General features: G+C 41.3%; 1 protein-coding gene across 7 annotated transcripts in view; it reads right to left on the reverse strand.

The window, feature by feature from the left end:
- The window catches only part of LOC112928460 (uncharacterized), a 497,089-nt gene that overhangs the window by 360,416 nt on the left and 119,140 nt on the right, over positions 1-17,533 (reverse strand). The window contains exons 3-4 of one of the 7 annotated variants that reach the window (XR_003236744.2): positions 13,546-13,630; positions 12,596-12,837 (exon numbers count right to left, since the gene is read on the reverse strand). The exons of the other annotated variants lie outside the window; for them this stretch is intronic. The gene's annotated coding sequence lies outside the window, so the exon portion shown is untranslated. Of the gene's footprint in view, positions 1-12,595; positions 12,838-13,545; positions 13,631-17,533 lie in introns of those variants that run through there. 7 annotated transcript variants of the gene reach the window in all.

A 17,533-nucleotide genomic window follows, 5' to 3' on the forward strand; every position in this document is an offset into this window, starting at 1 on the left:
TTGTTCCTGTTCTTTGGTGGTTTCATTTTTGCAATTGAATCTTTAATACTTCTGTGACTATCTAGTTTTATGGTAAGGTTCTATCTTTATTTTTTTCAAATGATTAAATGATGGTCCCAATACCATTTCTACTTTTCCCATTTATTTCCATTTAATGCCCCAAGAAATATTATAATACATCCTTACAGTAAAAAAAAAAAAATCAAACAATCCAGACAAAGCAAAAATTCTCCTTGACCAGACATTCAATCAATCTCCAGCTGCATTCTTTCATCAGAAGTAACTGTTACTATCAGTTTGACATATAGAAATCCAGATATTTTTTTCCATAATAAAAAGTAGCTAACACTTATGAGTGCTTACCACATGCCAGGCAGTGCTCTGTGCTTCCCATGTATTAATTTATATAATTTTCCCAACAGCCTACAACATATGCACCACTGCTAACTCCATCTTACATTTTACCAAAACAAAACAAAATAAAACAGAAACAGAGAAAAACCTGAGACCAGACTGTCTCACAATGTGCCTATATGCACATCAGTAAAAAAATAAATAAATAAATAAATAAATAAATAAATAAATAAATAAAATTTTTTAGAAAAATCACAGCATTATTTTCTTTTTAAAAAGGGCTTGGGGCTTTCCTATCATATGATACATATTAAGCTGCAACCTATTTTTTTTTCAAATGTCAATATATTCTGGTTGTTTTTCCACATTAATCCATATAAATCAACCTCAAGTTTTTAAAAACTGTGATACAGTATGATTTCCCACAGTTTATTTAACTCTTCTATCAATGTATATTTTGGTGGTTTCCAGCCTTTCATCATTGACAAGACTGCAAAAAATATCTCTAATACAATTTCCTACACATTTTTGTGAGTTTCTCTTGGTTTTTCTCAGTCACGTGGTCCGTGCATTCTTAATTTCAACGGATATTACCAAATCGCCCTTCAAAATATCTGGACCAATTTACACTGAAGGAAGCATGAGAATATTTGGCTCTTCATATTATCACCACAGTTGATAATACAATTCTTTTTTCAATATAATAGGTGAAAAGTAATATCTCCTTGGAATTATTTTGGATGTGCCTCATTACTAGTGAAACCGAGTAACTTTTTATAGTTTCCTTTTCAGTTCCCCTTCTATGAATTATCCATTGGTATTTTTTTTTATATTTTTCCTTTTGGTTTAACGGTTTTTACTTATTGAATTGTAAATTTTTACATTTATTTTGGGTATTAATCCTTTGTCTATTATAAATGTTGCCAATATTTTCCACCAGCATATGCTTTTTTTCATTTGTTTATGGTGACTTTTATCATATAGGAGCCTTTAATTTTATCTGTACAGACTTGCAAAATTTTCCTTTGTATATTATGTGCTTCTTAAATTTCAGTACATTTCTACATTTTGTTTTTGTATAACCTTTAGCTCTTTAATATACCTGGCATTTATTTCAGTGAATAGGGTAATGTTAAAAATGTGATTTTATTTTTTCCAAGTAGTATCGCATTTTTTCCCACAATTTATTAAATGTTGGGACACCTGGGTGGCTCAGGGGTTGAGTGTCTGCCTCCGGCTCAGGGTGTGATCCTGGGGTCCCAGGATTGAGTCCTGCACCAGGCTCCCCACAGGGAGCCTAATTCTCCCTCTCCCTGTGTCTCTGCCTCTCACTCTCTTTTTATCTTATGAATAAATAAATAAAATCTTTTAACAAAACAATTTATCAAAAGTCTATCTTTCCCCTCACTATTATGAAATGCCAATTTTCCACAAATGAATACCTGTATACCAGGGATCTGTTCCTGGACTCTTATTCCACTCTTCTAGCTAAATCTTTGGCACTGATCTCACTGCATTTTTTAAAAGATTTTATTTATCTGAGAAAAAAAGAGAGTATGGGTGGAGGCTCAGAGAGAAAGGGAGAAGCAGACCCTCCACTGAGCAGGGAGCCTGACACAGGCTTGATCCCGGAGATTGTGACCTGAGCTGAAAGAAGAGGATGCCTAACCGACTGAGCCACCCAGGTGCCCCAGATCTCATTGCATTTTAATTAGTATGGCTTTACAGTATGTCTTGATATTTAACAAGGCAAGTACACCTGTTATATTTTTTCTACGTTATCTTGGCTTTTCTCACACATTTAGTCTTTCAAATGAATTTTATAATCAGCTTGGCAAGTTCCATAAAAATGTTGGGCATTGAATCTATAGATTAATTTGGGGACAATAAATGCCTTTACAATATTAAGCATTCTCATCCAAAAAATAATATACATGTTTCTATTTATTCACTTCCATTATTCACCTTAATAATCTGGTATATATTTCTATATTTCTATATTTTATAGTTTTATAGTTTTCCCTGCTATGAGAATTGGGTAAATTTTTCTATTACTTTGTTATACTAGTGTATAAAAGCAATTGGTTTTTATCTGTTTATTTTGTATTAGACCACTCTGTAATACTTTCTTATTAGTTCTAATGGTTTCCCAACTGCTTATCTTGTACTTCCTGGAGAACTTGGCTGCAAAAACCCAAAATGACACTATTATCTCTTCTTTTCTGATATTCACATGTTTTTTTAAAATTTTTCTTATTATATAGCATTGGCTAGGACCTCCAACATAATATTGAATATGGAAGTGTTAGAAATCCTTCTTTTTCTCATGTTTTAAACAGAAGTATTTCTGACAATTTCACCATAGCTGTAGATTTGTGGAAAATGTCTTTACCTTGACGGTGGAAGTTTTCTTACACTTATCGCACACAGGAATATTGGGAGATGGCTGCTTGTTTATCATAAAGAATTTTTTAAATACACTGACCTCCGTTAGAATTTTAATATCAAAGATACATTGGGTTTATAAAATTAGTTTAGTATCTTCCCAATTTATAACATAAGAATTATCTACTTCTTGAACATATGGTAGAACTAAAGAGTAAAATCTTCTGTGTTTGATGTTCTCTGTAAATAGTATATCTTTAACTAGCTTTCAAATCTTTTCAATAGAAATTAGCATATTTAGATTTTCTATGACTTCTTGAGCTAATGTTGGTACTTTATTTTTTTATAAATTTATGCATTTCATCTACTTATCCAAAGTTATTAATATAAAGTATCTTATAAAATTTAATTCCCTGTATCCATAATTAAATCTCCTTATCTCATTCATGATGCTGTTTATTTATACTCTTTTTCTTAATAAAATTTGAAGGAGATTTTATTGATCAATACTAATGGCTTTTTGTTCTTGTTTATTTTATTAATGTCGATTTTTATCTTTATTATTTCCTTCTACTTTCTGGAGATTTGATTTTTTTTGTTCTTTTTCTAGGATTCTGAATATTATGCTTGGTCCATTTGGTTTCAATTTCCCTCACTTTCTAATTTATGCATTTAAGTCCATAAATTTTCCTCTGATGGCTGCTTTGGCCACATCTCACAGGTTTTAATACTTAATGCTCCATTGCTTATATCTAAATAGTTGGTAATTTCCACTTTTTATTTCCTTATTAACATCGGACTTTTTATAAGTGTTCTTATATTTATGAGTACAGAGACTTATTTCATCTCTCCCTTAGTTGTTATTTTCTCATTTGGTCAGAGAATAAAGCCTGTAAAAGCTCTACATTTTGTAATTTCCTGAGATTTCCATTGACATCCAATATATTATTAATTTGAGTGGTTTCTGTAAGTTTCTTGGTGCTAGGTGTTCATTCTGTCACCTAAATTCTGTGTGTTATTTTTTACTTGAAAGAATCATCTCTTTTAAAAAGTATGAACTTTGGGCAGCCCAGGTGGCTCAGCAGTTTAGCGCCACCTTTGGCCCAGGGCGTGGTCCTGGAGTACCGGGATCGAGTCCCATGTTGGGCTCCCTGCATGGAGCCTGCTTCTCCCTCTGCCTGTGTCTCTGCCTCTCTCTATGTGTGTGTCTCTCATGAATAAATAAATAAAAATATTTTTTAAAGAGTGTGTACCTTGTCCTACTTTAATTGCAGATTGTCATTTTATCCTTGTATTTTTTTTTTTTTATATTTTCCAATGCTACATTTAAGGGCACAAGGTGCACAACTGTTACATCATCTTAGATTTTTTTTCAATAATGTGAATTCCTCTGTGGACTCTTTAATGTGTCCCCTCTGGCTTAAATGGACCCTGAATCACATCACAAACTTTTAATACAGATAGGCTTATTTCTTGACTCACTATTTCTCCCCATTTATCTTATTTCAGAGTCAGCATCACACTTTTGTCCATTGTGGCTTTATACATTAATTTGCGATAGATAAATATTGGTTGCTATAGCATATTAATTCATCCATATTAACTTCAGTTTTTCTTTGTAAAATTCCCAAGAAAATGCAATTTAAAACTTGTTCTCGAATAGAATGATTTATAAATCAATTTGGGGAGAGCTCTGTATTTAAGTGATTTTACATAAGCCTCAGAAATTTTTTCTTTCCTTCATATATGTCTAGTCTACTTAAGTTGTAGACTACTATCTCATTTAGATAATTTCATTTTTTGTCATCTGTATAAATAGAGTATTTTTCTTTCCCTTTTATCTCTGTTATTATTGGCTTACTATACAAGACATCTAGTGATTTCTGTGTATCAGTTTTATACTTGGACATCTTACTGAATCCCTTTATATGGTATAAGAGTACTTTTAAATAATGTTCTTTATGTTCATTATTGTTTAATAATGTACTTTATGTTCATCATAAAATAGCAATAATTTTGATTTGACCATTCGAATATTTATTTTCCAATTATTTTTATTACTTTGATTATAATGACCTAATTATTTGACTTTGTTTTATTACTATCATGAGAATTTCTCCAAGTTTTCCATTTAAATATAGTATAGGCTATATTTTTCATGTAACTAGGATTTCTCAATATTGGCACTACTGATATTCTGAACCATATAATCCTTTGTTGAGGGGGAAGGGGCCATCCTGTGCATTGTGGGATGTTTAATAGCATCCCTCACCTGTACCCACTAGATACTAACAGCACTACCCCCAAATCGCGATGGTCAAAAATGTGTCAAGACATTGCTAAGCATTTCCTGAGTGGGAAATTGTCTCTACTTAAAAAACATTAATGCAATGAATTATCCCTCTATTTCTATTTCTATTTTAATCAAAACTTTTGACAGGATTGGCAGGATTTAGCAGAATGTTGAACTTGAGCAAATATCATCTTGGCATATGATTACATATTTTTTCCATTGATCTACAGATGTGATAAATTTTTAATTAGATATATCCTAATTTGGGGGATCCCTGGGTGGCACAGCAGTTTGGCGCCTGCCTTTGGCCCAGGGAGCGATCCTGGAGACCTGGGATCGAATCCCACGTCGGGCTCCCAGTGCATGGAGCCTGCTTCTCCCTCTGCCTATGTCTCTGCCTCTCTCTCTCTCTCTGTGTGACTATTATAAATTTAAAAAAAAGATATATCCTAATTTGGTACCATCAATACAACACTGGAATAAAGCCTTATTAGTCAAGGTATATTACTTTTTAATATAAGTTTAGTATTCTTCTTTCTCAAGATTGCTTTTGGCTATTTGGGGTCCTTGGTCCCATATGAATTTTAGGATTGTTTTTCTAATTCTGTAAAAAATGTCATTGGAATTTTTAAAGCAATTGCATTGTATCTACAGATGGCTTTGAGTAGTATGGACATTTTAACAAAATTAATTCTTCCAATCCATGAACATAAGATGTCTTTCCATTTATTTACATCTGTTTTAGTTCCTTTCATCAATATTTTACAGTTTTCAATGTATATCTTTCACCTCCTTAAATTTATTTCTAAATATTTTGTCCTTTTGATGTTGCTGAAAAAGGAAGTGTCTTCTTAACTTCCTTTTTAGGTAATTCATTTTTAGCATATAGTATTACAGCTAATTTTATGTTGATTTTTAATATATTAAAAATACATATTAAAATATATATTATGCAATTTTGCTGTATTTGTTTATTAGTTCTAACAGGTTTTTGTGGAGTCTTTAGGGTTTTCTACATGTAAGATCATATCATCTACATACAGGAACAATTTTAGTTCCTCTTTTCTGATTTAGATCCCTTTTATTTTATTTTTCTTGTCTAATTGCTCTGGCTAGGATTTCCAGTACTATATTGGATAGTGATGACAAGAGTAGAAATCTTTGTCTTGTTCCAGATCTTACAGGAAAAGCTTTCAGTTTTTCATTAAGTGTCATGTAAGCTGTAGGCTTATCATATATGGCCTTTATTACATTGAAGTACATTCCTCATCCCTAATTTTTTAGTGTTTTTTATTATGACATGGTAATGAATTTTGTCAAATGCTTTTTATGCATCTAATGAAATGATGATAAATTTTTACCCTTAATTTTGTTAATGTGGGTCTATCACATTGATTGATTTGCATATGTTGAACCATCCCACTTTCCAGGGACAAATCCCACTTGATCATGGTATGTGATGCTTTTACTGTGATATCGAATTTGTTTTGCTAGAATTTTGTTGATAAATTTTGCATCTATTTCATTATGGATATTGACCTGTAAATGCTGGAGGCATTACACTGCCTGACTTCAAAATATACTGCAAAGCTACAGTAATTAAAACAGTATGATACTGAGATTACAGCAGATATATAGACCAATGGAACAAAACAGAGAGCCCAGAAATAAACTCACACATATAGAGTCAACTGATCTTTGAGAAAGGTGCCAAGAATACACAATGGGGAAAGGAAGGTCTCTTCAACAAATAGTGCTGAGAAAAATTGGATGTTCACATGCACAAGAATGAAATGTGACCCCTTTCCTACCTCACACACAAAAAACAACTCAAAATGGATTAAAGACAAACATAAGATTTGAAACCGCAAAACTTCTCAATGAAAACATAGGGGAAACGTTTCTTGACATTGGCCTTGACAATGATTTCTTGGATTTGAAACCAAAGGCACAGACCACGAAAGCGAAAACAGACAAGTGGGACTACACCAAACTAAAAAGATTCTGCACGTCTAAGGAAACCATCAACAAAATTAAAAGGTGGCCTGTAGAAAAGGAGAAAAAACTGCAAGCCATCTATCAGGTAAGAGTTTAATATCCAAAATATATAAGAATCTACTACAGTTCAATAGCAAAACAAAAACCAAAACAAATAAACTAAAAATGGGCAAAGAGGTTGAATAAACATTTCTTCAAAGAATAAATAAAAATGGCCAACAGGTATTAGAGACAACATCGCTAATCATCAGGGAAATGTGGATCAAAATAACAATAACATATCACCCCACATTTGTTAAGATGGCTATTAGAAAAAGAAGAAGGAAGAAGAAGAACAGCAACAACAACAAGAGGAGGAGGAGAGAGAAAGAAGGAGGGAAAGGAGAAGAAGAACAAGAAAACCTGTTGGCAAGGATGTGGAGAAATTGGAAATCTTTTACACTATTGGTGAGAATGTGGAATGGTGAGGCCACTATGGAAAACAATATGGAGGGTTCTCAAAAAATTAAAAACTGAACTACCATATGATCTCACTTCTGGGTCTATGACCAAAATAATTGAAATTCAGATCTTGAAGACATACCTGCACCCCCATGTTCATGGTAGCATCATTCACAACTATTCCAAGATATGTTAACAACCCAACCATTCATCAACAAATGAATGGAGAAAGAAAATATACATAAAATGGGATATTATTCAGCCCTTTAAAAAGAGAAACCTTGCCATTTATGACAACATGGATGAATGTAGAGGACATTATAGTGGAGCATGCCGGTCACAGGAAGACAAATACGACAAGGTTCCATTTCTATGAGGAATCTAAAATCGTCAAATTCACAGAAGCAGAAAATATAATAATGTTTGCCAGAGGCTAGGGGGAGGAGGAAACAAGGAACTGTCATTCAATGGGTGTGAAATTTCAGTCATACAAGATGAGCAGGTTCTAGAGATCTGCTGAACAATATAGTACTTGTGGTTCACAATACTGTATTGTGTATTTAAAGTTCTTAAGAGGATAGATGCCGCATTAAGTGTTTTTACCACTAAATACACACGCCCAAAAGAATACTAGCAAACGTTTGGAGCCGATAGATAGTACCGACAGTACTCTGGTTGTGGTGATAGTGTCATGGGTATATGCATATGGCTAATCTCATCAAGATGTATATATCACATGTGTGTGTGGGGTTTTTTGCATATCAATTACACCTCAATAAAGCTTAGATACAGTAAGACTTAGACATACAGACACAGGGTTAATTTTTATGACTTTTACACTTATGTTTACAAGAGGTTGACCTGTAGGCTCTGTTTGTTCACCACTTTTGTTAGGTTCAGTGTAAGATTACGCTTGCTTTATAAAGCAAATTGGGAAGCTTTCCGTCTATAATTATTGCATGATCATCCTTTCCCCTTAAGAGATTTAAATGAATTTCCTATTCAAGCATCTGTTTTAACACTTTTTCACTTCCTTCCTTTGTTATTCAACTATTCTACTATTAAAATTCATCACATAAAATTTCCTAGAAAATCATCCCTTTCAACATTTCTATGTTAATATATACTATATACTATATTTCCTACCATCTTTTAACTTTTTGGAATACATGAATATTTCTCTTTTATTTCTAATGCTGTCACATGTGTTTTCTCGCTCTGTTTCACTTGAATAACTTCTCAAATGTCTCTCTCCTATTCTCATTCTTTGACAATCTTCTGCGTTTTGGCTCACCCACATGTTTTGTCTTTATCAATATCTTTCTAGGTTTATCTCGTTGTTGTCTTTCTAATTTATTGTAGCTTAATGCTTAATTCACATATTTTTACTCTATGTTAATGAGTATTGGTAGTTAAGGCTATGTATTTTCCTCTGAGTGTAGCTTTGACCAAATACCATGAGTTCTGATTGATGGTATTCTCATTGTCCTTATTTCCTATTGGACCCTAGATAAATCTTTGATTTCCTCTTTGAACTAAAAGTGATCTCAGAGAGGTTTTAATAATTTTTTAAAATTGCTAATTAAGATTTTCAGTTATGCTTTTTTGTTCCTTTTGTCATTTACACCTACTTAGAATTATTAGATTCTCTTTCTAGCCAATACAATGTTTTGTGACTATTTCGTGGGCTCTGATGTAATGTCTTATTTTAAGAAACATCCCAATTTAAGAAACAACTTTATTATTTGAAACCATCTAAATCCAAAGAGTCTTTGCCTACAAAATCTGCCAAATACCAAAAAAGATGTCTTAAGGACTCCTGCTACAACTGTGAATCTTTACACTTCTTCTACTCTTAACGATTTACTTACCATATTTCACTCTGGTGCCGCTTGACATATTAGGATCCATGACCAGTTCAGTCTACTAGACTGTAAGCCCAGTGGAGACAGGAACCATACCTGCCTTGCTTAGCACTGAATCCAGCCCTGACTCAGTATTTATTGAACAAACCTAAGAAAATAATTTACAAGTGACGGAGCATCGTTCATCACTCATGATGAATTATATACATCATCCATCAATAAAAATAGTTTCTCTGCTCTAACATTTTTAGCTTCAATTCTATTTTGTCCAATGCCAATATTCTGTCCCTATATTCTCTTACTTTGTTTTGCCCAATGCTGTATATCTTGTTTTAGCCTCTTTTTTTTTTTTTTGCCTTTTTGTTTCCTTTCCTGTCCTACCCTTGATCTATGAAATCTATTATCTTTGCATTCAATAAGCAGTGATCCAGTTTAGAATTCAAGTACTATGTGGTTTTAAGGGTCTCGAAAGTATTATTTAATCTCTATATTTAACCCCCACCTTGTCCTAATTTTTAAAGTCAGAAGAGAAACTGAATCTTTCAGTTCTCCTTTTTAATACATGGCAGCTAACACTTTTTTTCTTTTCCTCCAGACCCCATGCGATTGTTTCTTCCCCAAATGCTCCTTAGACCGTGATTAAATAATCTGAAATTATGTATTTGGATTTGTATTAATTTTTGCATGACATATATACTTGAAGACATCACTTGTCTTCAAAAGTCATTTTTCAACATTTGAATTAAGTTTTTCAAATAACATCTCAATTATTTAGACCAGCATTTCCTAAATCATAAATGATACCTTGAAGTTTGTGCTGCCTCTCCCGGACAAGGAACTGAGCCTTCCTCCTCCTGCACAGTCCTTGGCCACAGGCCACTCTGGATACCAGCAGAAAGATGGAAGTCTCTCCCATGTGGTGTCAGTTTTCCATTCAGGTCAAATGGCTCTAGCACCTCAATGGCACCCTTCTGAGAAAGCTCATGTGTGGGATTGCTAAGAGCAAAGTACACAGAAGCTGGGAAAAGACGAGAGGGGTCTGGGTGGCACACCGATGGTGTCAGCTACACCAACACCAGTGCAAGCAGCCGGCAGGAGTGGGGGGCCCCCAGGTCCTCCAGCCTGACCAGGTGAAGGAACCAGTCATGCCTGCAGCTTGCAACACCTGGCCCCACCCTCCCCACCTGCCCTTGGGCCAGGCTTCAAGGAGAAAGCCAAGGCCAAGGCTGCTGAAGAGTGCACTCCACTAACATCAGTGCCAAACTTTGCATCAATTTGCATTTGGGTGGAAGTTGCCATAAATGGGTTATCGTGCCACCTGCGAAACAGAGGAAAGCAGGGCACTTCTAAAATCCACACGTGTAGACTGAGGGTGTCAGGTGCAGGATGTGCGAGCCCGGGGTGAGCACGGAGTTTACCACTTTATTAAAATTGTGATTGTTCACGTAAAGACTCAACCAGGTCACATATTAATAATTATCACTGACAATCTTTAACATCAGCTGAAGCCCACGAGTGAAGCAATATTACATCTCCCGGCCTCATTTATCTTACTGCTTATGGCCCCTCTGTGGTCAGCACGCCGCGAGCTTGGCGGACATTTAATTATGAGCACATCATAAATGTAGCTGACAACGCAGAGCCTGCCCGGGGATGCTCCTGGCAAGGGGGTCGCTGCGCAAAGTACTGACTTGACGCGCCCGACGACAGGGCGAGGCCAAGACCACTTGTCCACGCTGTCCCTCTGCCGCTTCCTGCCGCCGGCCGCTGGTGACGGGCTCCTGGGGGGTGATGCTTGTGATGCTTGGTCCTCGGGGGGAGGGGGGGTCTCTAACTTTAAGCTGCATGGGCCACATGGTCTTACAAACCCAGGGCCGCGTGTTGTCTCCCGTCCACGTAGCCCCAGGTAAGGACCTGGGCCCAAGAGGACCTGGGCCTAGCTCAGCCGTGGGTCTCTCACCATTTGCCAGCCCGTCAGGGGTAAACAGGGTGAAGGGGGCGAGCCTCCAGCCCCGACTGCAGGGGTCCAGGAGGCCCACCCCAGCCCACCCACTGACCCTGGCACACTCCCACCCTCCGCAACTCAAAGCACTCAGCTCTAACGGGGGACAAAGGGCAGCGAAGGAGCCAGGGACACCCCCACTCAGGCAGCGAGCAGACTTCCACTCCACAGGAGGAGGATCCTGCACTGCCAGGGCCCAGCCGGCTTTGCATTTGCTTCCAATCAGCCGCAGGTCCCCGATGGGGTGGCCACGGCCTGGCCTCACCAGGCCACACCTCCCTGCGCCCGGGCTGGGGACGCAGCGGGTCCCGGCCACCATCCGGCCTCCTGCCCTCGGAGGGGCCCCGGGCCGGTCCCTGCGCCACCCCAGCAGCTCGCGGGGAAGACAAAGCGTATAATAAGGGGCACCGCAATGAAGGAGCTCTGAGAAGAACACTGAAAAGTAGCTATCATGTTGGCAGATAAATTCTACACACAATTATTCATTCCTAGCCTCTTGACATGTAGATTAATGAGTTTGATAACCCAGGCTTCTAAGGAGTAGATTCCACTGTGTTCGCCGGCTTTCTCCCCCTCTACCTACAAACAGCACACGGGTCTATGGAGGAAAAACAAATCGATACATTTGCAGTAGCCATCACTGCTTTTTGTGATTGGAGCCCTATGTCAAAAATATGATGTGTCTTCCCAAAGCTGCCTCTCCTTCCCGGCCTGGGAGAAGCCGGCGCGGCGGGGCGGACGCTGGAGGGGACCCCGGGCCGCAAACCTCAGCCTCCGCTGGCGTCCTGGGCCTTCGTCGGTGGGCAGGGGCGGGGGGGGGACGCAGAGCACCTCCAAGTTCCACCTCCCCACACACAAGGGCAAGAGCCATTTGCTGAAACAGCGGCGACCCGCAGGCCACCCCTGGGGTTGGAGTCCTGCAGGACAAGGCCCTGCCCGTCCCCACTTGGCACCAGGACACGCAGGCCAAGAAGGCATCCTCGAGGGGATAAAACACTCAGGAGGGAGGCAGGTTGCCCTGCGGCCGCTCGGGGCATTCCAGGTAAGATGCACCTACTCCGGGACTTACTCCCTCCGACCCAAATGGAACGAGTCCAGATCCCAGGCAAGAGGACCGGGGTTCACCGTGTGCGTTTATCATCGTGGTTTGGTTCTTATGCCCTGATTGTTGTCCTCTGCCTCGTCCTGGAGTGGATAATGGTTTGGAGATACAGGGGTTTTTTTTTAAGATTTTATTTATTTATTCATGAAAGATGAACAGAGAGAGGCAGAGACAGAGGCAGAGGGAGGAGAAGCAGGCTCCATGCGGGGAGCCGGATGCAGGACTCGATCCTGGGACCCCGGGGTCACGCCCTGGGCTGAAGGCAGGTGCTCAACCGCTGAGCCCCCCAGGCGGCCCTGGAGATACATTTTGAATGTCAAAATCCGGATTTCCCTGGTGACCCACTAGTCCGGACAGCACATTGACTGTCCTCTTCCTCAGGGCTGGTGTTTATGTTCTAAAAATAACAGACAGAAAAATAATAATAATAAAATTAAATTAAAATAACAGACGGGTTTTGCGGCAAATTCAAAGACTATGGGAGGGAACGAAATAACGAAAGTAATAATTCTACAAGCACCCTCCCAGGCCACTCGCAGAAGACACCCAGGGCTGAGGAGCCAGCGTGCATCCCTTGGGACCTTTCCCTACACCCCAGCCTGCGCCCAGAGGGTGTCACGGGGGCTGAGGCCGGCACATACAGGAGGACGAGAGAGTTGAGAGGAAGGAGCCTCCCCTCCTCCTCTCCACCTGTGAGGAAGCCCCGCTCCCACCCTCCCCTGCCAGGCATCCCCTGGGAAACAGCAGGCCTGAGCCTGGATGCTGCAGGGGGTGGGGGTGGGGGGAGGCGCAGATGCAGGGTCTATAGGATGTCTGCGGATCGTGGGGGAGAGCCGGGATGCACAGGAGGCGGGGGGAGGCGGGGGAGATGTTAGCACCGGTGTCCTGCATGGCCCCTTCCTTTATTCTACGGGGATAGGAACGGATGAAGCAGAAATTCAGCAGCTCACAAAAATCCAGTGAGATTTTCAATGAGCAACGTGGACGACTGCCTTAAGCATTTGGGGGTGCAGGGGAGGGGGCGGCAACCGGTGTCCAGCATAGCTGCCACCCTGCTTCCAAACAGACAGCGGTAAGCTCCGCAAAGAGGGTCAAGTCTCCTTACCCGAGCAGCCTTGGGCGGAGCCCACGTAGCTCAGGTGCACGGTCTCGGGGTTCGCACGGTTTAGCAAATAAAAGTTCAGGGATGCCTGGTGAAATTTCAATTTCAGATCAACAACAAATAAGTTCTCAGCATAGATAGGTCCCAAAGACGCACGACACGCACTCATATATTTAAAGGACTGTTGGCAAATGCGAAAGTACCGTTAGTAAATACTAAATATGCGGAAGGGGGGAGGGAAACATTCAGTGTTAGGAGGTCCCACGGGTGTCTGAAACACAAAATGATGTGTTACCTGAAATTCAGATTTACCTGGACGCCCCAGAATTCATCCGGCGACCCCACCCACGGTGTTTCTGCAAAAGTGCTCTGCACAGAAGCCGGGCGTGACCAGGGAGGGAAGAGTAACCCGGGCCCTGCGCTCAGGACCCCCACACGCAGGGGCCCCCCAGCGTCCTCCACCTGGGCTCCCCTCACCCTCTGCCGCCCCCTGAGCTCACAGCCCAAATCACTGGAGTCGAGGAGGGTCCACATCTACATCTGAAGCTGGGGGTGTTCTCAGGCTGGATACCAAGGCCGGGTCAGGGGCCCCTTGACAAATCCCTTCCTGCTCCCAGAGCCCAGAACCTCAGCACCTCAGCACGGCCTGGCTGGGGCTTTTTCTAGAAGATGGTGCACGTTTGGGGAGCCCTCCTCTCCCACCTGGCCTGGCGGCAATCCCGGAACAGAACAACATAATGCACTCAGTGGGATGGGGGGGGAGCCAGCCCTGCTTCCTTTTTCAAATCAATTATGGCCAGACTGACTCATCTTCTCCATAGACCAGAGAGTCTCGCATCTTGTTGCCTCTTAATCATATGGAAACCTAAATATAGACATGTCTGCAGAAGGACAGGCCTGGGGAACAGTCCTCGCTCTCCCCGGGGAAAGCCTGAGCCTCACTCTTTGCCTCTGAATTGGGAGCGCGGGGCTGCCAGCAAGAGGAGGTTCGGGACTGGCCCCTGGGGGACAGGCCGGGCACCCATCGGAGCCACAGCGGTAGCTCACTCGGGGCCCGGGGTCCCACACACACCGCTCGGTCCCGTCGGGGCAGATCTCCAGCTCCCACCGCGACACGACAGGGCCGGAGTGGCTGCACCGCGGCAGCGTGTCACCGGCGCCTGCCCTTGGGGATGAGCCCCGCACTGCAGGGCCCGGGGGAGCTTCCCCCCAGCCCAGCACCCGGGAACCCGCGGGCCCTGCACCTACAATCTCCCACAATCTCCGCAGCGGTGCCTGGGAAACAGCTCCAAAGACACCCTGTGCTGGGGAACAGCTCAGGGCCCCCCAGGAGGGGTGGCTGGGCCCCAGGGCCCTGAAAGCCCAGGGTCAAGAGCAAACAGCTATGTGGCTGAGAAACAGAGGGCGGAGGAGGGGGAGACGGGCATCGACAGCGCCAGAAAAGCCCCTGCGCGTCCACGGGAAACGTCTCCAGGAAGGACCAAAGTCCCACAGGTGACCCGCTAAGTGCCTTTGCAAAGCACACCCCACAAGTTAAGGGGTGAGGACTGTGGGACCAGGGCGAGGCAGCAGGCCCCCACGGGCCCCAGAGCCAGGTGAGCAGGGGCAGGACGACGGCCACCCCCCTCCATCTCCCTGTCACCCTGTCACGCACTCAACTCAGGACCCTCGACCGCAGGCCCAAACCTAGCAGCTCCCGGCCCCTAACGCGGCCCACGGTCTTATCTCATTTGCACAGTGGTTTGAGAACATTTGAAATCATTGCCAATATTTAGAACAATCAGGAAATTTCACAGGAAAAATCCAGATCTCTAGTTTCTCTGCAAAAAAGATAAATAAATAAAATTAATTAATTAATTAATTAAATCAGAAAATAAAAAAATAAAAAAACAAACAGAGGATCCTCTGCATCCATCCAGCTGTTAGAGGAGCCTAGGAAGAGCCACCGACTCAGACAGGGCACACGCTTGCCAGTGGGCTGTGGTCCCCAAACTGCCTCGGGCGTGATGCCTGCCCTGAGGGGCACCAGGGAGGCCCTGACCTTGGTCCCCAGGACCACGGCAGGAGCACAGGCAACTTCTGCCCTCCGTCAGAAGAACCGTCGTGCTAAACCATAATCCCAGGTTAGCTTCCCCTTTAGGTCCCCGTGACCTGAGGTTTACCACCTACGGCCCTGCCGGCAGCGTCAGTTAATAAGACAAGAGACTCCAGAGTCTTGGAAAAACCATCTAGGAAATAACTGAAGCAAGAGAAACACTTTAGACAAAACTGGAACAAAGTTCCGCCCGAGGCCCAAGGTCACAGGGAGCTACACGCCCATTTCACAGACTGTGTAAACTGAGGCCACAGGCCCATTTCCCCCCGACTGTTTCTCGAAACTTCCCGGATAGATGGCCCACCAGCGGGGGTGCAGGGGAGGAAAGTTTCATCACTGGGTTAAGTGCTGAAGGGGAAAAAAAAAAAGTTCTGATTGGCTGATTCAGGAATTGGGATTCTGGGCAGAGCTTTACAAAAGGATAATGTATCTTTAAGCCTAGGTGCCCTTCAGGGAATGTATTGGATAAATGTCTTCTGAAAAGCCTGTAAATATTCCATTCCCTCACTGTCATTACTACCATGAAATGATAATGAAGCATGAAAGAAATATAATTCCATATTCAGATGACAGCATTAGCCTCCATAAGCAAACTGAAATATTTATTAGTAAAATGTTCAGTATCTACGCCTGTAATCTAAAAAAAGGACAAAAATGTTTTATAATAAAAAAGAGATTGAATGCAGAGGTAAAATCTGGTTGGCTGATTTTATTGCTTATTATTAAATCCTGGCAAAACAATTATTTTTTTCTTTTCATTAGTAAGACACCCAAATTAAAACTATGCCCTCCGGCTGCAAGGTTTACAGTAGTGATTAAAAACAAGGGATTGTGATGCATGGGGCTTTTGACAATGGCATAATCAAATTCATTCATATTGTTCAATCTTTCACTGACAAATATTTTTACAGTGAAATACACCAAACAAAGAATCACATACAACAACTATCAATACAGAGAAATTAGGAAACCTTGTTATTATTTAAAGAGCGAAGTGATACAACGTTGCCATAATCTCGAATACAAACATTATAGTGTAGTTAATTAGGGTAATTATTGCCTAAATTGTGCTTAATTGTCTTATAGTGAATAGGATGTGTGAATGAAGCTTTTTGAGCCTTTTACAACACATAAGTGCCGCCAAACTATTTCGTTATAATTTAGTAAGTTTTGATAGCATTCCCTATAGGTCAGGAAATACGTCGCAGTACAAGCTAAGAGATAAACACAAGCCATAGGCCTTGACCTCTGTTTCACCTTCTTGAAAAAGAGGCGGCAGAGAATCATTTAGCACACCAGCGTCAAAGGGCGCCCGGAACCCAGAGCACATTCCTTTAAGGAAAGGGGAGCGAGGAGGGGAAAAAAAAAAAAAAAAGAAAGAAAACTGAAAAAAAAAAAAAACCCAGGGTCTTTGAAGTGAATGAAAAATTAGAAATTCAAGTGACCACGATCAATTCTGAAACACTGCACAAAATTAATTACAGTTTTGCATCAGAAGCAAGAATGTAGATTTCAGACAGTCGGTGTCATTTATCTCAAGCTACACAATATACAAGGCGATTAAAAAGCCAAATCTGTCCCCACCTCCCAAGTCTGAGGCCTCTCAGAGGCTGTGAAGTACAAATGATTAACTCCAAATTATGCAAGGGATTGTGCGGACGCTCCGGCTTGAATGGAGTGTGTGGCAAGTCACAGAAGCTGGAGAGGGATAGATTTGCGGCTCTTTATCAAAATCCAGTCTGGCCACCACGGACGGAATCCAGATAAATTGCGCAGGGATCTGACGGTGGCTGCAGAAAGCTGGCTCTGCAAAATCCAAATCTCTAATTTCTATGTGTTTTTAATTGCTTGCCTTAAATTTGCATTTTTATACAATTGGTGGAAAGGATTTATTCG

This window comes from Vulpes vulpes, chromosome 1, assembly GCF_048418805.1.
Source record: "Vulpes vulpes isolate BD-2025 chromosome 1, VulVul3, whole genome shotgun sequence".
NCBI lineage: Eukaryota > Metazoa > Chordata > Mammalia > Carnivora > Canidae > Vulpes > Vulpes vulpes.